Raw genomic sequence first — 26,517 nt, forward strand, 5'->3', positions numbered from 1 at the left:
CTCTTGTAGGCAACATATACAGGGGTCTTGTTTTTGTATCCATTCAGCAAGTATTTGTGTTTTGGTTAGGGCATTCAGCCCATTTACATTTAAGGTAATTATTGATAAGTATTATCCCATTGTCATTCACTTTGTTTTTTTAGTTTGGCATTTATACACCTTTTCTTTGTTTCCTGTCTAGAGAAGATCCTTTAGTGTTTGTTGAACAGCTGGTTTGGTAGTGCTGAATTCTCTCAGCTTTTGCTTGTCTGTAAAGCTTTTGATTTCTCCTTCATATTTGAATGAGATCCTTGCTGGGTACAGTAATCTGGGTTGTAGGTTTTTCTCTTTCATCACTCTAAGTATGTCCTGCCATTACTTTCTGGCCTGAAGGATTTCTGTTGAAAGATCAGCTGTTATCTTTATGGGAATCCCCTTGTGTGTTATTTGTTGTTTTTCCCTTGCTGCTTTTAATATTTGTTCTTTGTGTTTGATCTTCGTTAATTTGATTAAAATGTGTCTTGGGGTGTTTTGCCTTGAGTTTATCTTGTTTAGGACTCTCTGGGTTTCTTGGACATGGGTGGGTATTTCCATCCCCATTTTACGGAAGTTTTCAACTATTATCTCCTCAAGTATTTTCATATGTCTTTTCTTTTTGTGTTCTTCTTATGGCACTCCTATGATTTGAATGTTGTGGCGTTTGACATTGTCCCAGAGGTCTCTGAGGTTGTCCTCGTTTCTTTTAATTCTTTTTTCCTCTCTCCTTCATTTATTTCCACCATTTTATCTTCCACCTCACTTATCCTATCTTCTGACTCAGTTAGTCTACTGTTGGTTCCCTCCAGAGTGTTTTTGATCTCAGTTATTGCATTATTCATTATTGACTGACTTTTTTATTTCTTCTAGATCCTTGTTAAACATTTCTTGTATCTTCCCCATCCTTGTCTCCAGGCTATTTATCTGTAACTCCATTTTGTTTTCAGGATTTTGGATCATTTTTACTATTATTATTCTGAATTCTGTTTCAAGTAGATTCCATATATCCTCCTCTTTGGGTTGATTTGGTGCGCATTTATCATGTTTCTTTACCTGCTGAATACTTATCTCCCTTTTCAACTTGTTTAGATTCCTGTGTTTGTGGTGGCTTTTCTGTATGCTGGGAGTTTGTGGTTCTTCTTTATTGTGGAGGTTACCCTCTGTGAGTGGGGTTGGATGAGTGGCTTGTCAAGGTTTCCTGATTAGGGAAGCTTACATCAGTGTTCTGGTGGGTAGAGCTGGATCTCTTCTCTCTGGAGTGCAATGAAGTGTCCAATAGTGAGTTTTGAGGTGTCTATGGATATGGTGTGACTTTGGGCAGCCTGTATGTTTAATGCTCAGGGCTATGTTTCTGTGTTGCTGGAGAATTAATGTGGTATGTCTTGATCTGGAATTTGTTGGCTCTTGGGTGGAGCTTGGTTCATGTATGGAGGTTTTAGGATGAGCTCTTGTTGACTAATATTCCCTGGAGTCAGGAGTTTTCGGGTCTACTCATGTTTTGGATTTAAGCCTCCTGCCTCTGCTTTTCAGTCTTATTCTTACAGTAGCCTCAAGACTTCTCCATCCATACTGCATCGATGATAAAACATCTAGATTAATGGAGAAAAGATTCTCCACGATGGGGGACACTCAGAGAGGTTCACAGAGTTACATGGAGAAGAGAAGAGGGAGGAGGGATATAGATGTGACCAGGAGGAGAAGGGGGGGGGGGATAAAAAGGGAAGAGAGCAAAGTAGCCAGTAATCAATTTATTATGTGCTCTACACAGCCTGAAACACTCAGAGAGGTTCACAGAGTTACAATAGAATAGAAGAGGGAGGAAGGAGATAGAGGTGACCAGGAGGAGAAGAGGGGGAGTCAAAAGGAGAGAGACAGATCTAGCGAGTAATCAGTTCTTAAGTGTTCTCCACAGCCCAGAATACCCAAAGAGATTCACAGAGTTGGGTAGAGAGGAGAAGGGAGAGGGAGGAGATAGAGGTGACCTGGGAGAGACAAAGGAGAGTCAAAAGGGAGAGAGGGCAATCAAGTCAGTAATCACACTCCTAAGTAAAAATGGGTACTGAAGATTGGATTCTTAAAGATAAAAAATTGATAACAAATACCAAAAATCAAAGATTAAATGTCTAGAGTAGAGGTTAGAGTCTCAAAATTACAATATTAAAAAAAATTACAAAAATTATAAAAAAAAAAAACATATGTAATTTACTTTAAAAATAGGGACTTTTTTTGCAAGGCAATAGTAGGTTATAAGTATACCCATGGCAGATTCATGTTGATGTATGGAAAAACCAATACAGTATTGTAAAGTAATTAGCCTCTAATTAAAATAAATAAATTTAAATTAAAAAAACATGAAAGTTAAAGGAGTAACAAAGGACTTAAAATTTTAAAATAATAAATTTTAAATATAAATTTTATAAATTTATAAAATGATAACAGTAAATCTATCTAGGAATTTTTCTGGAGCTGTTGAGTGCACTGTGGGGTCAGTTCAGTTTCAGATAGTTTTTTGTTCCAGTTTATACTTCTTCTCAAGGTCTATAGGCCCCTATCAATGTATTTGGTGCTAACTACAGGGTTTTAGGAGAAGGCAATGGCACCCTACTCCAGTACTCTTGCCTGGAAAATCCCATGGACAGAGGAGCCTCGAATGCTGCAGTCCATGGGGTCGCTGAGGGTCAGACACAACTGAGCGACTTCATTTTCACTTTTCACTTGCATGCATTGGAGAAGGAAATTGCAATCCACTCCAGTGTTTTTGCCTGGAGAATCTCAGGGACCTGAGAGCCTGGTAGGCTGCCGTCTATGGGGTCGCAGAGAGTCGAACATGACTGAAGCGACTTAGCAGCAGCAGCACAGTGTTTTAATCTGTTGCACCTGTCACTTCCAAAGCGCTTCCCTCTGTTTATTTTGGCTTCTTCTGTTTGCAAGTCTCTTCACTCTCTAATTTCCGCCCTTACACAAGGGGGCGGAGGTGGTCACTTATTTAGGCTCACTTGTTCAGTTGTGCTTTGCAGAGGGAAGAAAACTGCAAACAAATATCACTGGCGTGTATGATGAGTGCTTGCAGTGTCTGGGCCACACTGGGTTTACCCCCGCTCACGGCGTGTGCGCTTTCCCAGTCTACACTTCTCAGGCTCCAGGTTGCTCTGCAGGGTAACTGTCTAAAGCGGGCCTTGGGTTGCGTGCACTTCCCAGGTCTAAGCCACACACATTTAGGTTCTGGAGTACTCCACAAAGGCACAGACTCGGTTGGGCCTGCATTTTGTGCCCTTCCCAGGTCCAAGAACCTCTGGCGAGCACACTCTTCCCAGGTGTGGCAGTGCATCTTATCAACTCCCCCAGTCCAGCCGCTTGGTTTCCTGGGTGTGCAGCAGGAGGACTGTGTCAGGTGTGCTGTGTGTCTCCTCTGGGGAGCTGATCTCTGGCTGCAACCCTCCTGGTGGATGTCAACCGTCCAGGATCCCAGGAAGACTTGGTTGGCAACTTGGGGTCTGCTCAGAGTTTGGTGGAGGATGCCGTCTCTGGTGCCAAAATTGCCCCTCTCCCTCTGGCCCAGGCTGTCGCTTGCCTTCCTCTCTGCCTCCGGTGGTGGATGGGCCAGTCCGCAGCAGGCTAGCTCTCCTCTGGTATTCTCTCAGTCCTTTGTTCTGTGTGCAGACCTGGAAGTGCCTTAGGTTAGAGCTTTTCACAGGAAAGTTCTCTCTCTCTCTCTGTCTTTTTTTTTTTTTTCCCCTCTCTGGCAAACCCAAACCACAGTTTGGGTTTCTATCTCACATTAGCTCCCTCAGATTGCCCTCAGAGCATTCAGGCCTGGTCTTTACCCGTAGCAGTGCAGCCCATGCCTCCCTGTTCAGCCCCTACTTGCTGGTGCTGGACACGAGTGTCTGGGCTACTTCTCTGCTGGGAGTTGTGGTTAGACGTGTAATCTGTGGGTTTTATTTATTTTTTCCTCCCAGTTATGTTGCCCTCTGTGATTTCAAAGCTCCCTACAGACCCACCCATTAGAGGGTTTCCTGGTGTTTGGAAACTTCTCCTCTTGGTAACTCCCTCCCCGGGACAGGTCTCTGTCCCTAACTCATTTGACTCTCTTTTTATCTTTTATATTTTGTCCTGCTGCTGCTAAGTCACTTCAGTCGTGTCTGACTCTATGCAACCCTACGTCCTTTCAAAGACAATGGACTGCCTTTCTGTGTGTCTGGTGTCCTCCACCAGCGTTAAGAAGTTGTTTTGTGGAATTTTCTCAGTGTTCAAATGATCTTTCGATGACTTTGTGGGGGAGAAAGTGGTCTCCCTGTCCTATTCCTCTGCCACCTTAGGACAGCCCCAAAACAGAGCCCACATGTCATTTTAACTGGTGGTTCTTGAAATGCATACAGATTTCTCAGGGGGAGGTAAGGTTTTCTGGTATCCCCATCTATTTAAGAACTTTCCACAGTTTGTTTTGATCCACATAGTCAAAGACTTTAGTCAGTGAAGGAGAAGTAGATGTTTTCCTGGAATTCTCCCACTTTTTCTATGATCCAGTGTATGTTGGCAATTTGATCACTGGGTCTTCCGCCTTTTCTAAATCCAGCTTGATCATCTGGAAGTTCTTGGTTCACATCATGTTGAAGCCTAGCTTGAAAATCTTGAGCATTACTTTGGTAGTGTAAGAGATGAGGGCATTTGTGCTGTAGTTTGAACATTATTTAACATTTCCCTTCTTTCAGATTGGAATGAAAACTGACCTTTTTTACTCCTATGACCATTGCTTAGTTTTCCAAGTTTGCTGGTATATTGAGTGCAGCACTTTAACATCTTTTAGGATTTGAAATTGTTCAGCTGGAATTCCATCATCTCCACTACCTTTCTTTATAGTGATGCTTCCTAAGGCCCACTTGACCTTGCACTCCAGGATGTCTGGCTCTATGTGAGTGACTACACCATTCTGGTTATCTGGATCATTAAGATCTTTTTTTTGTATAGTTTTTTTGTGTATTCTTGCCACCTCTTCTTAATATCTTATGCTTCTTCTGTTAGGTCCATACCATTTCTGTCTTTTATTGTGCCCATTTTTGCATGAATAGTTCCCTTGGTATCTCTATATTCTAGAAGAGATCTCAAGACTTTTCTATTCTCCTGTTTTACTCTATTTTTTTTTTTTTTTTTTTTGCATTGATCACCGAGGAAGGCATTCTTATCTTTCCTTGATATTCTTTGGAACTTTGCATTCAGGTGGATATATCTTTCCTTTTCTCCTAGGTGTCAGTGGTCAACATTAAACTTACAATATATGTAAAGAGAGTGTTTACTGTCAAAAGCAACTCCAAGACAGTCTCCCATTATGCCTTTCCATCCTCTTTTTATATCCTTTAGTTTTTACTCATTTGTTTCTTATTGTACAAGTAATACAGAAATGATTTGGCTGATAAATTGTGTATTTACCATTTTTAAGTTTTTTTTTTTATCAATTCCTCTTCTTTTTACAGTATTTGAATAGCCTGTCTTTATTACATAGAGCAAAAAACAGCTCATATAGCCCTGACTGGTTTCATTCCTTGCTTCCTTCCTTCCTCCCTCTTTCTTTATCTCCCTCCCTCCCTTCTTTCCTTCCTCCCTTTATCCTTCCTTCCTTTCTCTCCTTGGTTTTAAAATTCATGACTCACATTTTTATATTTAATATTCTATAAGATGTTTGACATCCTTGATTGCAACTGCAAAGTTCAGTCTCTATGCAATAACTAGGCAGCTGCAATCAATTTTAGAACACTAAAAGTACAACTGGGAATGCTTTCTATCCATTTTTTTGGAGGACTACACTTCAAATAATTTTGTTCCCTGCAGGGCACAGTTTATTGTCAAATGTGTAGTGAGTAGGGGGTGTTTACTATTTTAAACATGTTTCCATCATGGTTCTGCCCCTGCTGTTTTTCTGACAGCCTGGGTTGTTGGTTCAGTCTTTTCCTGTGCTGAAAATAAGCCCTGCATGGTGAGAAGTATATGCAGCTTTGGTCGCCTACTGAGGAGTGGGGATTACTTTAGATGTAGCCCCATATTCCTTACAGTAAAATAATGTGCAGACTGGACCAAAGTTATAAACCGCTTATAGCCTGTCACTGGAACTATCAGTTTCTCAGAAAATTTGTCTTCAGTTCAGTCGCTCAGTCATGTCTGGTTCTTTGCAACCCATGGATTGAAGCATGACAGGCTTCCCTGTCCATTACCAACTCCCGGAGCTCACTCAAACTCATGTCCATAGAGTCAGTGATGCCATTAAACCATCTCATCCTCTGCCGTCCCCTTCTCCTCCCACCTTCAATCTTTCCCAGCATCAGGGTCTTTTCCGATGAGTCAGTTCTTTGCATCAAATGGCCAGATTATTAAAGTTTCAGCTTCAGCATCAGTCCTTCCAATGAATATTCAGGACTGATTTACTTTAGGATTGACTAGTTGGATCTTCTTGTGGTCCAAGGGACTCTCAAGAGTCTTCTCCAACATCACAGTTCAAAAGCATCAATTTGTTGGCGCTCAGCTTTCTTTATAGTCCAACTCTCACATCCATACATGACTACTGGAAAAACTAAAACTTTGACTAGATGGACCTTTGTTGGCAAAGTAACATCTCTGCTTTTTAATATGCTGTCTAGGTAGGTCATAGTTTTTCTTCCAAAGAGAAAGTGTCTTTGGTTTTCATTTTGTTAAAATCTATCCAATCACAGGATTTATTGTTTCAAATTAAACATCATTTGTAATAACATTTAAGCCCTAGTTTTCTTAAATCAGAACACATGATATATTGTTACATCATTTGACAATCAATGGAAGAGTTTACAGTAAATCCCTTTGGTGATAATGATAATGAGAGACATAAACTGAATGCCCTTCTATATGCTTTGAAGAGAGCTTAACTTCTATAAATAAATATGTTTTCATTCATATTTTACCTAAGACTCTACTAGCCTTATGAGTCATGCAGATTGTATCAAGCAGACTGTTATACAGGAAGCATATAGAGGTGATGATTGATATCTAATCCCTTTCAAAATCACTAATGAGATCTGCTGGGCAGAGTTTATGGATCTGCTTATCTTGCCAGATATGCACATGGGTGTCTGAAATCGCTCACTGATTACTGGAACGATTTGTCCTTCTCGAACTCTTCTTTCCTGCTCCCCTGCCCTTGTAACAGACAGAATAAACATGGTCTCTCTCTCTCTCTTTTGCTCTATCATTATACATGTATACATACTAATTGAAAGTTATCCCTTTTGCTGGTTGTAATGATTTATGTGACACCTTGACTAGTTGAGATTCCCTGGTGGCTCAGATGGCAAAGAGTTTGCCTGCAATGTGGGAGACCTGGGTTTGATTCCTAGGTTGGGAACATTCCCTGGAGAAGGAAATGGCAACCCACTCCATTATTCTTGCCTGGGAAATCCCATAGACGTTGGAGCCTGGTAGGCTTCAGACATGACTGAACAACTTCACTTTCTTGACTAGTTATTAAATAGATCTCATTTTGGCTTCAGAGATTTAACATTTTCTGTTTAAATCACAATACTGTAATTATCCTACAATAAAAAATAAAACATAAAAATTTAAAAATACATTAAATTTCCTCTGTCCAATTTTTCACATCTTGATATTACTTTTGCTTCTTTAAAATCAACCTGTTATTATATTCTAGAGATCTTATTTTATGTAGCTCTTTATATCTTAAATCATTTTCCTGTTCAACATTAATTTATTTGTATATCTACTTTCCCAAAGACATTACCTCTTTTAAACAACTTTATTTTGTAAAGCTTTTTTTGTGTTTGCAACAAAATTGAGAAGGACATAACAGACATATATGAGAAATCCCCATATACTTCCTGCTGTCACACATGCATGAAAGTGAAAGTGAAAGTCGTTCAGTCTGTGTCTGATTCTTTGCAACCCCATGGACTATACACACCATGGAATTCTCTAGGCCAGAGTACTGAAGTGGGTAGTCTTTCCCTTCTCCAAGGGATCTCCCCAGCCCTGAGATCAAATCCACGTCTTCCACATTGCAGACAGATTCTTTACCAGCTGAGCCACAAGGGAAGCCCAAGAATACCGGAATGGGTAGCCTATCCCTTCTCCAGGGGATCTTCCCTTCCCAGGAATTGAACTGGGATCTCCTGCATTGCAGGCAGATTCTTTACCAATTGAGCTACCAGGGAAGCCCTATCAGAAAGCCTATTATCAACATCGGTCATCAGAATTGTACTTTTTTTTTCACCAAGGATGAACCTATATTGACACTTTATAATCACCCAAAGTTCATAGTCTGTCTTAGGGTTTACTCTAAGCATATTATCTAGTGAAAGAAGCCAATCTTAAAAGGCTATGTCCTATATGATTCCAAAAATATGACATTCTGGAAAAGGTAAAAGTATGAGGACAATAAAAATATCAGTGGTTGTCAGGGGTGAGAAGGGAGGAGAGATAAAGTGGCAGAGCCCAGAGGATTTTTAGGGCAGTGAAAATATTGTTTCATATCATAATGATGAATATATATAATTTTACATTTGTTCAAACCTATATTATCATTTTTATTATATTTTAACTATACTATAGACATTCTTCTTAGTTAACATGAAAAAGAAAAAAGTGCATCATATGTTTACAGCCAAAAATTTGGAGGATGTAAGGGTTTGTATATAGGTTTGATATTGGACTTATCAGCATTAAGATTCTTAGATTTAGTTTCATCATTGTCTGGCTTTTGAAAAGTTCTATAATCTTTTTTTACTTAGTTTTCTCAAATCAAAACAAATAGAAAAACTCACACTTGCTGTCCAGGGCAAAAATGAAGTGTTTAGTATTCTGTCTTCTGGAGGAAGGCCAGAAGTGGAGGTGTGGGAGAAGCACACACACACACACACACAGAGTCTCTATTATAGCCTGTCTTACTGTAGTATTACTATATTTTGAAAACTATATGTTATGGATTGAAGCTTAAATTTAAAATTTTGATAGATGAAGAAAGCTATTTCTGTAGGAAAATAGTAGTAGTAAACTCATTTGAGGCATGTGTCTTTGTGTGTGTAATAGGAATGACAAAAATGTCAATGGGCATGCAATACTCTGAGATCTAGGTCATATTTTCCAGATTTCTCTATCTCACCATTACTAAGTGAAATAGAAAGAGCACAACAATTGTAGTTTTGTTACTTACCAGGGTACATAACTTTAGGCAAGTTTTTTAACCTCTAGAGTCTCAGTTTTGACCTCTGTAAAATAAGAATAAAATATTTAAACTATTCAAATTATCTATCTAGCAGTGCTTGCCTTCTTGTATGTGCATAAATAAACAGCCAATAATATTATTATGATTTTAGTGAGATATTCAGGGATCAAAAGATGTCAAGTAAAAGGGACTTTTCTTATTTCTCCAAATTTTTCTCAGTATTTCAAGATTTAATAAGTAATAGGAAAAGTGGTCATCATCAAGTAAGAGGTAAAGGAAAAATCAAATTTTGTAGGTGTTTCTAATATTTGTAGGCAACTTGTTTTTACCCTGCCCTCCACTTTAAGTGGACTTTCACAGTCTAAGTAGAAGAGCATCAAGCTTAGATATGTTAAGAAGACTTGCTAAGAACTTCTCTACTCTTCCTGAACATCTCATATGTCTGAACATTCTGCAATACAGATTAAATTTTCATTATGCTTTTGACAGTAAAATTAAATTTTGACAGCTATCAATGAGTAGATCCCAGAACTAAATGCCAGGACAAAATCACAGGTGTGAAGATTCCTTAAAAAACTGGAAATAGAACTGCCTTATGATCCAGCAATCCCACTGCTGGGCATACACACTGAGGAAACCAGAATTGAAAGAGACATGTGTACCCCAATGTTCATTGCAGCACTTTATAATAGCCAGGACATGGAAGCAACCTACATGCCCATCAGCAGATGAATGGATAAGAAAGCTGTGGTACATATACACAATGGAGTATTACTCAGCCATTAAAAAGAATACATTTGAATCAGTTCTAATGAGGTGGATGAAACTGGAGCCTATTATACAGAATGAAGTAAGCCAGAAAGAAAAACACCAATACAGTATACTAATGCATATATATGGAATTTAGAAAGATGGTAGCAGTAACCATGTATATGAGACAGCAAAAGAGACATTGATGTATAGAACAGTCTTTTGGACTCTGTGGGAGAAGGAGAGGGTGGGATGATTTGGGAGAATGGCATTGAAACATGTATAATATCATATATGAAACGAGTTGCCAGTCCAGGTTCGATGCACGATACTGGATGCTTGGGGCTGGTGCACTGGGACAACTTAGAGGGATGGTATGGGTAGGGAGGAGGGTTCAGGATGGGGAACACAGGTATACCTGTGGCGGATTCATTTTGATATATGGCAAAACCAATACAATATTGTAAAGTTAAAAAATAAAATAAAATAAAAAATAAAATTAGCATAAATTAAAAAAAAAAGAAAGAAAAAGAAGGCAAATTCATGTCTAACAAAACAAGCATAGCAATAGAAACGATCCAGAAACCTGCAAGAGCAAATAAACAATGTAAATGGTAATTTAGTGAGTAGCATTCTTGCTAACAAATTCAACTAATAATACTGTTCTCACAGGAGAAAATTGATGCATGTTTTACTCCTCAAATTAAAATGGAGCAAACAGCAAACTTTTTTTGCTGTTCCAGATTTTCTTGATCATTCTTATCTACAAATAAGTCAAATAATGAAACAAAACAAACCAAGAAAAAAATGGAAAAATGCAAAAACAAAAAGCATAGATAATCTGTACCTAAAATGATTCTGATCTAGTTACTTTCAAACTTGCAAATTGAGAATTTCTATAAAGAAATGTCAGAAACCAAGATCATAATGTGAAGAATGTACAGAATACTAATACTTATGTAGCATTTATTCCATGTCACATTCTGTTCACAATACTTTATGCTTATTAATTCATTTAATCTTCATTTAACAACCCTAGAAGTAGGTATTATTATTCATTCCATTTTACAGATGAGCATAGTGAGGCAAGGAGAGGTTAAATAACTTCTCCAGAGTCACACAATGAAGAGACAGATCAGTGATGCAGTCCCTGGTGAGCTAAATTCAAGGCTTGCTCTCTTAACCTTTGTAAGACTCCAGTCAACTGAAAAAGCATAAATTTCATAATTTGAGATTCACTAAGCTTTAAAAATGTACTGAAGAGTTGGTAATGAGAAATCACAATTTCAAAGTTCAGATGTCTACTAACTGTTATAAAGAAGTATCTCTTAAAATAAAAAATATATGAAATAGACACATTGAGAATATAGCTTATAATGCTCCTTGGAACAATGAAAAGTTTGTGGGATAAAAGTCTTTAACTATCCCTTTCCACAAAATGAATTATTTTAGCACACAAGATTTTTAGGCCTCACAGGTATAAATGTTAATCTTGCTACATAACAGCAAGTAATAGATACCTCATCGTTACAAATTATCTAACATAATAGTTGATGTCTAAATAGGATTAAACATGTTTCTACTTTAGGCTAAGAGCAGACACCCACATTTTATTTCTTTATAAGATTATCTAGTCAATTATGACTAGAACATAGCATCATAGTTGGTAAAGTCTAAAGGCAAATTCCCACATTAGATTCCTTGTCTGTCTTCCTTAAAAACTCTAAAAAGAATGGAAAGGCTGTTAAACCCTAAGGTGCCTCAGGTTAGGGTAAAAAAATTGTTTTTTTCTCTATTTTTGTGAGGCTAAAGTATGGTTTCTTTAAATTAGGTCAATAAGGAATGAATACTCTCTTGTGTATACAGCTTCACATCTTATGGAAGCTTTTGAAAGTTATTATTTGAAATAGAACCAGCAATCCTCCAGGCTACATCTGTGAAAATGGTCAAATGGATCAATACTTCCTCCATTATCTTTCTTTTTTTTTCAACTCACTGCTACCCATCCTTCTCTTTTAAGGCTTTAAGTGGCACATGTTGACCAGATCTGAGGAGCTGCATAAATACCAGGTATGGTTGAAAGATTATGTCATATGTGAAAGGAACAAAAAGGATAAGAAATTCAACAAGAATAGTGACATTGGGCCTTGAAACTTTACTAAGAATGGGGAGGAGATTAGGTTCAAATTGAAAATGGAAGGATAAGGGCAATTCTCATTTTTATTTTGTTATTAGTTTATAAAATAGATTTTTGCCATTTAGCATTGGAAAGCCATTATAAATCAAATCTAGCTTCTCAACTGAAATAATGAAATGTGTCTTGACTTAAGATGAATTATATATATATATATATATATATATATATATATATATATATCACTGTCAAATAAGATCTTTCTTTTGTATGAATATTTCACTCTCAAACATCAATAGAAATTTTCCCCCCTGAGCAAAAGTACTGACCTGAGGCACCTGAAGTCTCTATCTACATAATGCTACATATTCTAAATAATAAAGAAAAGGTTGTTAATTATCTAGCTATTTTGCTGATATAAGATTGAATACATAAATAATATTATGTTCAATATATTGAATCTATCAAAGAAGTGAAAAGAGAATTCATAAATACAAAGCAAAATAATAAATTAAACAAAACAGAAAACCTTTGCCTCAAGAGAAATGAAATAAAGTGCAAATTAGATTCACTTTGGGGTAGCAGTACATACCTCTTCAACACCAAAACATATAAAATTTATCCAAGTAAATTTGTATAGTGAGGCAGTACAGCATAATGTAATGAGTTTATACTGGTGAAGCTGCTTGATAAAGCTTAACTAAGGTGATGATGATGGTTATGATAATAATGACAATAGCATTATTTGTTCGAAAATTAAAACAAAATAATAATTTATCTATAAATATGTAGAAAAATATATATTCACAGGAAAGATGCACATAAACTTTGAGAGTAATGTTTACCTCTGGGAAGCAAAAATGAATAGCTGTATCACATTTTTATTTTTATTGAGAGAGATGAAACAGATTTATCAAAATGTTAATATCTATTCTGAATAAAGCTTACAAGGGTAATCGTTTCATTACTCTTTGTAGTTTTCTATCTATCTGAATATTTCCAAATATCTAAACTTCAATTGAATAGAAACTAATACATACTTGCTATAGAAATTAATGCAGAAATGTATAAATAAGTAAACAGTCCCTTGTCATTTCATCATTTAAAGTTATGATTGTTTATATTTTAGAGTATATACTCCCAGGCTCCCAGAATAGTTTCAAGTATATATAATAGTATTTTATTTTAGACAAAAATGTGATTGTACTATTTGTGGTATGCTTCTATCACTTAGTATATTATGAACATATCTTTTCAAAGCCAGGAAATAGTTCCCTTGACATCATTTTTGATAATTATATAGTATTTAATCTTATAGATGCACTATATTTAACTAATCTCCCATCAGTAGTCTTAGTTTATTTTTGTATTATAAGCAACACTGTGTGAACATTGAAACTGTAACTTGCAACATTCTCTAAATCTCCATTTAGGCCTAATTACTGTGATTGCCATATCAAAGGGCATGGATATTTTTAAGGCTTGTTAAACATATCACTGATTCCAAAAAGGTTTGGATTATTGCCAGAAATGGATATTTTCATACTTTTCAGGTTTTGCAAACTAGATGGATGGATAGTCTTGTTTTAATTTGCATATCTTTAGTACCAGTTCTTGAGCTTGAACAGAATGCAGAGATGAATAGACATAGTTTCTGCTTCTAAGGAGCTTGCTCAGATAACTTGGACACGTGTTAGTAAATGTTAAAGTAAATATACACTTATACTTCCTATTTTATGCTGCTGCTCTATTCACTTCTGGAGGAGAAAGGGTCACAAGGATACGATAAGACAGATCTATCCCAATCTGAAGTGAAATGTTAATTGAAAATCCATTTGCTTCCAAGAGATGGGCAAATGCAGAACTTGACCCCATTAACATTTCAACGTGACTTTGTTTCACTGTTTTTGTTGTTGTTGTTGTTGTTTGTTCAGTCATCTGGTTGTAGTTTCACTGATGCATCATGATTAAACCCTGGTGAAGGGTGGTTTTGGTGGGGGAGGGAGGTGCAGGGAGCTGTGAATAGCAGCAGCTGAATGGGAAACACCATATTGTGAGCATAAAGCTTGTGATCAGACATTAACCATCCTGGGCCTTACCTAAGGATCAAGCAATGAACAGCAGTTGCAGCAACTATAGAACCTTCCAGACTTTGAAAAGTCAGTTACTAGAACAGTATCTAATACCATCTGCCATGTACTACGTTACCTATTGGAATTTTCTCTGCATTGGTTGCCCCATTTCATTGACACAACAGTGTGATGTAGTAATTAGTCCCATTATTACACAAGAAAAAACAGAGAGGTTAAGTATTTTACCTCTGATGCATAGTTAAGAAATTTATAAATCAGGATTTTAAAAACATTTGTCTGACACAAAACCTCTTTCTACCATTTGTTATATACTAGTAGTACAATAGATAACCTAGATAAATCAGCCTGTCATCTTTGCTCAAACTACAGCAATAGAATCTTTGGTATGCCTCTCCTTTTTTTAGCTGTTGAATCTGGTTTTTGAATTTTGTTTTTAATGGCTTTGAAAACAAATCTTTAATTATTCACAAAGACTTTAGACTCACTCTGAGTTCCAAAACATTTTATTTCTGTGATGTCCATGAGGTTAAAATTGGAATGAGATCTGTGTTAATTAGAACAAATATCCCTTATTAATTTGATCATTGTTCACATAAGGATTTGCATCTCTGCTCCTTCTTACATTAAGGTGACGTCTGTGGCATTGAGCTGGATTGACAGTTTGCAACATGAATTCTGCTAAAGATTTCCTAGCAATAATTTATTAGAGATAATAATAAAAATTTGTTGCCCCCTTTAAAAAGTATTTAAGTTTCCAGATGAGCATAAACCTTTTATTATAAAAGGTAGACTGATACAGGCAGCCTAATCTCAAGTATTGGGCTGAATAAAATAAATAGTCAGAAAGATGATTCAAGCTTTTCCTTCATTATAAGATCCCCTGAAATGACTGCAGATAAAATAAGGAAAGGGTAGTCACACAAATGTGAAATCCTCAAATTCCTTAATACTGTTTTCTAATATCCTGAGGCTGGGTTTCACATTGTTCTTATCTGTGACAGCCTTACTGAGGAAATTTTTTAAGTATTCCAATACTGAATGAGACATTCTTCAGGCATCATTTGTGTGTGTGTGTGTGTGTGTGTGTGTGTGTGTGTGTGTGTTTAAAGCACCCCAGATGGCGTTAATGCAGAGTCAGAGACGAGAACTACTGCAATAGTGCAATACAGCGTTATATAAGTTTTGGACTTCAGTGGATGCTGCCTAACTGTGAGCTGTAAGACCTTGCAGACACACTTGCACTGTGGAAAAATGTGAGCCACCTCCAGGCTGTTACCTGAAAAAACCTGACCCTCTGTAGTTTGAAAGGGAAGGAAGCTGCAGTGAGGCCTAGAGCTATTGCCCTCTTGTGGTAGCTTTTTTTTTTTTTTTTTTAATTTTATTTTATTTTTAAACTTTACATAATTGTATTAGTTTTGTCAAATATCAAAATGAATCTGCCACAGGTATACATGTGGTAGCTTTTAAAGTAACAACAAAAAGGGTGCAGCTAGTTGAAAACATCTTTTGGAGAATGTTTAGTTTTAAAAGACTGGCTTCTAAGTCCTAATAAGACTTTCTATTTGGCATTATTATTAAGATTTATTGCAATTTTATCTTTGTTATAACACAAATTCAGGCCAATGGTTTAAAATATAATGTTTCTCTCCTGGTCAAGACAATTGATGGTTCTTTCCTTCTCTTTCTTCCTCAAGAATGAAACCAATCACACTTTTGTTGAAATCAATCTGAAACAATTAGTTTGTCTTTGTTGTGCATGACATGACATCATATTTTTGTGGATTGAACTTGATATTATACCTTTCTCCTTGGCTTTTGTGCCTATCCTTCCCCCACTTCCAACCCCTTTTGGCTTGTTTTGTTTTCTTTTTACTTTGGCTATGGAATTTATTTATTTCTATGGGAGCCTCTTTGCAAACGAATTTCAAAGTCAACTGAGCCAAGTTAGTTGTTATTAAAATAGTAACCATTTCCTGTTTCAGTTACTTTTGTCACATGCCCATGGCCAATATCTTAACTTACAAAGAAAAACAGATACATACAAGTGCAGATTTCTGGTCCATTGCATTTTCTGCAAATTCTAGCTAATGAGGCAATTAGAAAGATTCTTATTTAATGGTGGTGGCATTACTGCTCTGAATATAATTTGAGCACATAATCGAAGTGGACATGTTTCTTTGAAATTAGTTTTGTAGTAAGTGAGCATCTGACAAATTAGCTATCACCCCTAAGACTGGAACAAAAGGAAAGAGGTTGAATGATTATACATTCAAAGCTTAGAGGGGGATCCTCCCCCAGCTGAAACTCAGACCTCTGAGGAAGAGGTACTTCAAGATGTAGCTTTTGTGGGAGCCCTGAAAGTGGTCAATCAAATCTCCCTTCAAGAAATAACTTGCTATTAGAGTACATTTGGCTGCCAGGTTTGAGCTTAGGATACCTTCAGTAGAAAGTTGCCTCAGACTGAGTACAACCCTGAGAAAGTCTCAACTAGCCCCACCGGGGAGCTCTAATACAAAGACTACTAATGGAGGGGTCCTACACAGGTCAGGGGGTTGCCTAGGAAGCCCATATCCTACAGCAGTAAATGCTAATGCCTTTCCAGGTATTGAGTAGGCAAGTGGATATATGAATATGGCATTCATTAAAGAAGTGTTATATGGAGATATAAATTGGAGGGCTGTTAGCACACTGATGGGGCTTCCCAGGTGGCTCAGTGGCTCAGGAGATACCAGTCCGATCCCTGGGTTGGGAAGATCCCCTGGAGGAGGGCATGGCAACCCACTCCAGTGTTCTTGCCTGGAGAATCCCATGGACAAAGGAGCCTGGAGGGCTACAGTCCATACTTTCAAAAAGAGACAAAACCAAAGTGACTGAGCATGCACAGGACACTGATGATGTTTTGCATCATGAAACTAGAGTTCGATATATAGAGTATTGAACTCTGAAATGGAGTAACCATTGAAACAGGAGAGAAGTCAGGACAGTGTGATGTCTGAAAGCCAAGGGAAGAATGGAGTGGCTCACTCTGTCAAATCCTGTTAAGATGTGAAATAAAGAACAAAAAATTGATCTTTGAGTCAGTTGAGAGGACTTGGAAGAAAATATAGACCACTCTTTGGAGAAGTCTTGCTGTAAAGATAATTTGGAGGTACCTAGAGAAGGACATGAGGCTCAAAGTGTTTTCAAAAGCTTATTTTTTTTTTTAATTTAAAAAGAGATCCTAGAATATGAGAACAAGTTAGTTGATGAGAATGATCTAGGAGAAGGGAGAAATATGTGACACAGGAGAGAAGTTGCAGGATCAGAGGCCTTGAGTAAGGACCAGGGGCTCAGGATTCAATGCACAAATGGAATGGTTGGTCTTATTTTGGATATTTGTCTTTCACTGTAACAGGAAAGGAGTCAGAGCATATGAGCACAGATGCAGGCAGATGAAGACATTGTGTTGGAAGCTTGTGGATGTTTTCTTCTCATTGTTGTTTCCTTAGTGAAATAGGAAATAAAAAGAAGGTGTTAGAGATTTGAGTAGAGAGGAGAAAGGGATAATGAATTGTCTGGGGGAAACCTAGAAGATTGCAGAGATCTTCAAGCTCACCTATTTTGTGCTCAAATATTTCATTGCCTTTGGAGAATCATTTACAGAGGTGAATCTTGGAAAGTCAAATGCCTTATCCAAGGTTAAACATCTAGTAGTAGCTGAACTTGAACTCAAGTTCAGGTCCCTTGACAATTTTTGCAGTGTTCTTTCTAGTTAAACATGTCTGTGTATTTCACTTGTGTGTTCATGATAGTATTTTCTTTCCAGGTGCTCATACTCCTGCTTAGAATATACCTTTTGATGTGGAGGAGGCTCTCTCCTAATGCACTGCTCTGAAGCACAGTCAGTTTTGCAAAAGAACAAAAATATTTCTCCAAAGAGTAGTTCTATAATCAGAAACCCTACAATAACCTCCCCTTATATGCATTACAAACACAAAGTAAGCAACAGACATCAGAATTGGAGTGCATCCTGAAACAGATGAGTGAACTGAGATATTTTAGGGGTAGTGAGTTTGACAGTTATTGACCAGTACTGAATCATGTATGAGGGACAATAGGATGTAATACAAAACATTTCAAATATATAAGGGGAGATGAACATTCACTGCCTCAGACTTATTCTGTGTCTAGGAAGGACATGTTCTAAAAATGCCAGGTAATGCATGCAATATAGTCTGTACTAGACGTTCAAGGATAGAGAATAGAGGAGGCAAAGATATTTAAGGATGACAAATTTGAAATTACATCCTACCCCATCTTTATTTAATAGATGAGAAATATGAGGCCCCAAAAATGTAAGAATGTTCACAAAGGTCACAAAAGCTAATTAGGGGAAGAACTGTGGCTGGAAACCAGAGTTCGGTACTCTTATTTCATTCTAACACACTGTTCATTCCAGTACACTGTATGCCTTTTAGGCTGAAAAATGAAATATATGTTTAGCGTGTATGGAGGCTGTGACTATCAGGGTGGTTTCCTAAATGTAGGTCAATGACAACATGCTTTGAATCTCTGTTCTGCTCCATGTTAGTTATGCCACTATGAGTAGATTCCTTCTCTTTGAGCATCAGTTTCCTGATCCATAAATTGGGTTTGCTCATACTAATTTGTACACTTGTTAGAAAAATCAAATGAGATTATGCAAAAGCTTCTAGCTCATATTTTGACAAATATTTTGGTGCTTTAGCAAATATTATCTCCTCTTCCCCTTTCCTTATCCTATTTGCTATTGAAGGGATAGGGTAGATAGACAAGTGTTTGAACATGTGTAGTGAAGCAGGTCCTCTTTTCCTTTTGCAAGGATATGTCTGTGGGAGGATATTTTCCCCCAAAGATAGGTTTTCCTAAAGAGTAGGGAATGTTGAGCCTCTACTTTTTTGAACATTTCTTTGGGTAGGCATCCAGACATGAAGAGAAATTATCTGAGGGAGCTGGTATTTTGAAAGTGCAGCAAAGAATAGGAATGGCCTCTTTATACCTACAAGGAAGTGAATCTCAAGCCTGATTGACCATGAAAATCATATAAAAAACTTAAAAGATATGACTACTGGCATCTAATTATAGATGTATAGAAATTATATCTCTCAGGGTGGGGCCAAGGAATCTGTATGTGTTATCAAACTCCTTAGATTAACACATGATCTAAGGGGACTTTCTTGTTCAAACTGACAAATATTTGTGAGCCACATTTGATAATTACCTTTAGTACTACAAACCAGTATGTGTGTGTGTGTGTGTGTGTGTGTGTGTAGCAATTGGACAAAAGGGAGATTGAGGTAGCAAGAGACTGATCTGGAGATAAAGAAAAAGAGATAAAGGTAGAGTTTGAGGTAACTAGAGACACAGAAAGTGTCCCTAGTCTATTTCTAGAAGAAATAGAATTAGATGGGTACTTACAGATATAATGAGGACTTCCTCAATAAGAAAATGAATCTTGCTCATTCATAACATGAAAACCAGCCAGTTCTTAGGAGACAAATTTTGTGGCTGCCAAACTAATTTTCTATTCTGCATACAAAATGGAGGTTTGTGTATTGGTGGTTAAGTCACCAGGGACCTTTCCTTATCCTCATTGCAATATCCTGACCATGCCAAGTGGCTCAGAGAGATGACACAACTGGTAGTTAGCAGAAAGAGTCCTTTGGGGAATTCACTGGAAGTTACATTTCTTTCCATTTTTGGAATTCGATTTTGGAAGTACGGTACATGATTTTCAGTAATTCTGGACAAAGTGGTCTTCTTACGCAGTAAATAAGCATACGCATGTGCTTATCGACAGCTAACTGTGGTTAGGTACGGTCTGTTGAATTCAATTTGTTTCAGAAGTTGTAGGGTTTTCAGAAATTTGCTGTGCTGTGCTGTGCTATGCTTAGCCACTCAGTCATGTTCGACTGTTTGCAACCCCATGGACTATTAGCCCTCCAGGCTCCTCTGCCCATGGGATTCTCTAGGCAAGAATACTGCAGTGGGTTGCTATGCCCTCCTCCAGGGGATCTTCCCAATGCAGGGACTGAACCCAGGTCGCCTGAATTGCAGGGGGATGCTTTACTGTCTGAGCTACCAAGGAAGCCCATGAATACTGGAGTGGGTAGCCTTTCCCTTCTCCAGGGGAACTTTCTGACCCAGGAATGGAACCAGCGTCTCCTGCATTGCAGGTGGTTTCTTTACCAGCTGAGCTACCCAGGCAGCCATTTCTGAAGATTATAGAGAGCAAATTACAAATCCTTTTGACTTCTTTCTCATGTTCAGACCAAAGGATTTCATCAAATGACATGCTTTTGTTATTTTTCCCTATTTTCACACAGTGGAAATAATGTGTTCCTTAAAAAAAAAAAATGTAATGTATTCTTTTCAAGGCAACCTCGGACTGATTAATATGCTCCCTGCAAATTGCTTTAAAATGAATGACATTTTCATCATATTATGTTAACTTGAATACATTTGTTATGTCACTAATTCTTAAAGTATAATGCATCTTAAAAAAATATATTTGTTTTTGGAATTCTTGTTACAGTGTTCAGACACATACATTAGCCATTTGTTTGCAATTAAAGTGATAGTTTATAGGTAATGAGCAGTTTAGATTTAGAAGGAAAGTTTGCTAATCTGCTGTCTTTCCCCATAAAGACATACAATATAAATGTCTTTGCATTTGTACTGAGGACATGTCTGAAAAGTCAAGGCATATGTTTGTGATTCTGATCCCTTAATGCCTTCCCTCTCCCCCAAGTTTAGTCTATCCTATTAGTGAATCCATGGCTTCATTTTCATCCCTTGCCTGTCTGAACCTTGTGTTTGATCACTTTACAAACAAGTTCTGAATCATAATTCTCTTGTCCCTTTGTCCTATTGCCCACCTCTGCAAGAGTCCAAGATGCTGACTAATACATTCGACTACTTATTCACCAATCCTACAGCAAGACTTCTAGGTGTTTGCAGGGTGAGAAATCACATACTCGTATCATTGGGTGATTATCATATTAAAAAGAACCTGCAAACTCAATGATTTATGACAACAGTCTTTCATTTAGTTCATGATTCTGTGTTGGCAATTTAGCTCAGGTCCATATGAGAGCTTCTTCTGACCTTGACTGTTTCCTCAAGTGTCAGCAAGATGCCCCTGCTTCTAGGTGTTGGCTGGTTCTCACCTGGGGTAATGGAGGGCAACCAAACATCATGTCTCTCATCTATCAGATACAGTGGTCTTGTTCACATGGTGACAGAAGAGTTCCAGGAGGGAGAGTTGGAGTCTGCCAGGTGTCTTGAAATCTAAACTCAGAACTGATATGATGTCATTTATACCACATCCTATTTGCTAAAATAAATCACAAGGTCAGACAAGATTCAAAAAGTGGAGAAATATATTCCATTTTTTGATAGTAAGGGCTGCAATGTCACATTGCAAGGGAAGTGGGTATAGATAGGAGTGGAAGTTTGGGGCCACTTTTGCAGTTAGCCACATAACTGAAACTTGGAAGCACTATGAATAGGTGGTTTCTCAATTAGTTTTCCCCTACTGCTTAATAATGTTTTTGATAATTCTTAGGCAGCTCCTGATCACACTTCCCATAGCAGCTGGTTCAGAGTTTTATCATTCTCCTTCAGCCTCTACGTCTGTCACCCACAATATAAGGCAAAAATGTCCCTTAGTCACAGAGAAAATAAAGCTGGGAACACCAACTTCCCTCTACGGTAGAGGGTATGACCAAAATGTAGTCATACCCTCTTGTCTCAGAATAAAAAGAATGTAACATTTTGTCTGAAATTAAGTTGCTTGTGCTCTATATCCCAAAGCTTCCTGCATTATTATTAATGGAGGTAATAATCTCCTTGTGCTGTGCTCAGTCATGTCTGACTCTTTGCGACTCTATAGACTATAGCACATCTGGCTGCTCTGTCCATGGAAATTATGCAGGCAAGAATACTGGAGTGGGTTGCCATGTCCTCCTCCAGGGGATCTTCCCGACCAAGGGATCGAACCCACATCTTTTTAAATCTCCTGCATTGGCAGGCAAGTTCTTGACCACTAGCACCACCTGGGAAGCCCAATAATCTCCTTATTCCTCTGTATTCAGTTGGATCCATTGCTTCTGTCACTCCAATTTATCAGTGTGCTTAAATCTCCTTCATCTTAAACTCTCCCATGAGACTACATTTTTTTTTTTTTTTTAAGTACTACCATTCCCATCCCAGCACCAGGACAAAACATCTTCCAAAAGCAGTATACCAGAAACACAATGTGGTAAAATGGAAAGAACATAATATTTGAAGTCAGAAAAAAAGATTAAAAAAGAAAAAAAATGAGTTTATTTTCATATTTCTTTCAGGAGGATAGAAAAGAGACTGATGTTTGTGAATTTGAGTAAGGCTTTTTCAATAAAGAAATTGGTTTGACCCCAGCATTCACTAACTGAATGACCTCTTGTGCAATTGTTTTCACCTCTCTGAGGCTGAATATCATAAAGTGCTATTAGTAATATATGTCATGAATCTGTTAGGAATAAATATTTAAGGGTGAAGACATGAGGCACATGATATATAAGACAATGATATTAATATTAGTATCAAAAGATTAGAATATTGCTTCTTCCTCAGCTACTATATGTAAATTCTTCTTAGGGTTATTGTTGCTGTTGTTGTTTAGTTCCTTAGTCATATCTGACTCTTTTGTGGCCCAGTGGACTGTAGCCCATCAGGTTTCTATGTCCATGGGATTTCCCAGGAAAGAATACTGGAGTAGGTTACCATTTCCTTCTCCAAGGGATCTTCCTGATGCAGAGGTCGAGCTTGCATCTTCTGAATTAGCAGGCAGGTTCTTTGCCACTGAGTCACCAGAGAAATCCCCTTAAGGTTATTGGTACCTGCTAATTGTCAAAAATAGTGGCTTATTTTCATTCCTCATTCAAGTTGGCCTCTCTGCTGAATGTAACACTGCTAATTCCTTTTCCATTCAAGAAATTATTCCCTTTGTTTTCATATATGGTACTATTTTGGATTTTCTTTTTACCACTCTGACCATACTTTTCAATTAACTTTGTTACTTCTCATTGCAAATTCCTCAAATTTTGGAATTTCCCAGGAATCATTACTGGGTTATCTCTGACTATCTATCTATGGATCTATCTATGTATGTCTATATCTATATCTATATTTATACATATGCTCAACCTAGGTTATCCAAATTGTTCCAATGGCTTCATTTACTATCAACAAGCTGATGGTTATCCAAATACCAGCTCACATCCTATACTAAGTTCTAGATTCATATAAGTAACTGCCTATTTCACATCTCCAACTTAATATTCCAAAAGACATAGTGACATACTGAAACAGAAGAAAATTATCTTCTATCCTAAACATAACCTTCTTCCTATATTATCAGACTTGATTAAGAATGTCACCCATTCATTCAGTCTCACAAGGTACAAACCTCACATAAACTTTGCTTTCTTTCATCCTACTCTCATTATCAATTCCTTAGTTTTCTACATCAAATATCACCCAAATCTGGCCTTTGCTTTCTCTCCTTATTTACAGTGCCATATTCATTCAGACTTAGAGAATATATTAAAGTTTGGATAGCAATTTAAATCAGTGGGGGAAGCTTCACCAAGCTCACAGTAGACATACTGGAAAAACTGCCAAGTCAAAACCACTGTCTGTCTCACCTTGGACATTTCTGGAGGTCTGCAGAGCTGTGACCATTGGACAAGGGAACAGCTTTCAGCTGCCTCAGCTCCCAAGCCACTTCTCCTCTCCTACTCTGACCTCTACCAGCTTAGGAGGCCAGAGACTCACCATTAGAGGGTAAGGTTGCCTAGCCGGCCTGGTAGCACTGCACTAGTTTATTTCTTGAATGGAAAGAGGATTAGCAGTGTTGAAGTCAGCAGAGAGGCCAAGTTGAATGAGGAAGGAAAATAAACCACTGTTTTTCAACAAATGTGTGCTGTGCTGTTCTGTGCTTAGTCACCCAGTCCTGTCCAATTCTTTGTGACCCCATGAACTGTAGCCTGCCAGGCTCTGTCCATGGGGATTCTCCAGGCAAGAATACTGGAGTGGGTTGCTATGCCCTCCTTCTTTTGACAATTAGCAGGTACCACTAACCTTAAGTGGAGAAGGCAATGGCACCCCACTCCAGTACTCTTGCCTGGAAAATCCCATGGATGGAGGAGCCTGGTGGGCCACAGTCCATGGGGTCACTAAGAATCGGACATGACTGAGCGACTTCACTTTCACTTTTCACTTTCATGCATGGGAGAAGGAAATGGCAACCCACTCCAGTGTTCTTGTATGGAGAATCCCAGGGACGGGGGAGCCTGGTGGGCTGCCATCTCTGGGGTCACACAGAGTCGGACACGACTGAAGCGACTTAGCAGCAGCAGCAGCAGCAGCAGCAACTAACCTTAAGAGAGCTTCCCTGGTGGCTCAGTGGTAAAGATCCCACCTGCTAATGCACGAGAGGAGCATTTGATCCCTAAGCCCAGTGACTTCCCCACAGCCTAGAATTGTGCCTGTTCACTCCCTCAAGGCTGCAAACCCAGGGGACCCTCCAGGAAGACGTAGAGTTGATCAGTGGGGCCTAGGGGATGGTAGAGACAGGAAAATTACACTGGATGTGGAGCCCCTGGGCTGTGGAGACTAGGGCAAAAGGTTCATGCCGGCAGGCTCATGGGACCAGTCTGTGTGTGCTTGTCTATGTGCCTGACACCATCTGCTCTCAATTCTCGTTGACAAGCAGCAGTCAGGCTGCCCCAGGTCTGGAGCTGAGCCCCCCTGGGCTCTTTAGATGTCTGCATGGTAGGTTCCAGCAAAAGATGGGGCAACGATGCAGAGCTGAGTGCCAGCTTAGTGGAGGGAACAGTTGAAGGGTGGTGGTCCTGAGACCTGGCTGAGGGGTTCAGCTGTTCCTTTGCAAACATCTATTCTCAGAGGCCCCACCCCAAGACTGTCGAAGTTTAGGCACTTTTGCATATTGCTCCCAGGTGGCCCTAGTGGTAAAGAACCTGCCTACCAATCAGGAGATATAAAAAATGTGATTCAATCCCTGGGTCAGGAAGATCCCGTGGAGGAGGGCGTGGCAACCCACTCCTGTATTCTTGCCTGGATAATCTGCATGGACAGAGGAGCCAGATGTGCTACAGTCCATAGGGTCAAAAAGAGTTGGACACGACTGAAGCAACTTAGCACAGCACATGCACATTGCTTGGAAATGCATGGCATTTGCACTCTGGGTCTCTCTGGGGCATGCTTGCTTGTCCATTTCTGCCACCTTCTCCTGTTATGTGACCACCTCATTTCTTTTTCCTCACTGCCTACCTCCCACACCTCCACTCAGCCATTCAGAAAGCTCCCTGACCAAGATGACTTCTGGGAGGCTCCTTACAGCTGGCCTCCACTCGTGATACACTCTGGTCTGAGCCCTGAGAACTGGGGGCTCTGGGAGGAGAAAGTTCTAGGACATCCTTTTCCATTCCCTCTCCTCTGGCACTAGCTAAGTTTGTCCACCACGATGAGAGATGCAGGCTGCTGGATTATGGGTGTATGTGTGTGTGTGTTGGATTATATAGCATGTGCATAGCATCCTGTAGCAAATGATCCCTCCCCAGTCCTCTGCTGCTTCACCTTTAAGAAGTCCAACTGGAGAGGTGAAGAGAGCAGTTATTTGTAGGAGTTCTGCATTCTCAGCCCCAGCCGGTGCCGAGTCCCAGAGAGGCTTTCCCTTTCGATGTCTACACACCCAGTGCCCCTGCCTTCCATCCCTCACCCTCATTCCCTACCTGGACCAGCTGCTTTTTCTGACCACACTGAGGTCAAAGGTCGCTGGGAACACATCAGGTACACAGTGATAGGGACAGCCTCTGTCATATGTTCCTTACCTTATAAGGGAATGTCTTATATTCCCCAATCCCTGGCTCCTGTTCACCTGACCTGGCATCAGAGGAAACTCTCTCTCCAAGTAGGATGCTAGCAGGACTCTGGGCGTTAGGCAGGATGCTCAGGGTTGGCCCACAGTTCTGCTGTACTTCCTGGGCACTGTCCAGACTTGGTTTCTTCTGGTCACAACCTTATCTAGATTTCTCCTTCCCAGAGAGGGGACCTCAGATTTCAAATACCCTACCTGGGCTCAGACTCAATGTCCAACAAGCAATGTGGGCATTTTCTCTACTTTGGGTGGCCCCTACACTGGTCCATGATCTGGGAGCCAAGCCTACTTCCAAATCGGGAAATTGAAATGTCATGCTTCCTGATGAGACTCTGGCCAAGGGAAACCACTGAGCCTCCCCGAA

The sequence above is a fragment of the Bubalus kerabau genome, chromosome X, assembly GCF_029407905.1.
Source record: "Bubalus kerabau isolate K-KA32 ecotype Philippines breed swamp buffalo chromosome X, PCC_UOA_SB_1v2, whole genome shotgun sequence".
In the NCBI taxonomy this organism is placed as follows: Eukaryota; Metazoa; Chordata; class Mammalia; order Artiodactyla; family Bovidae; genus Bubalus; species Bubalus kerabau.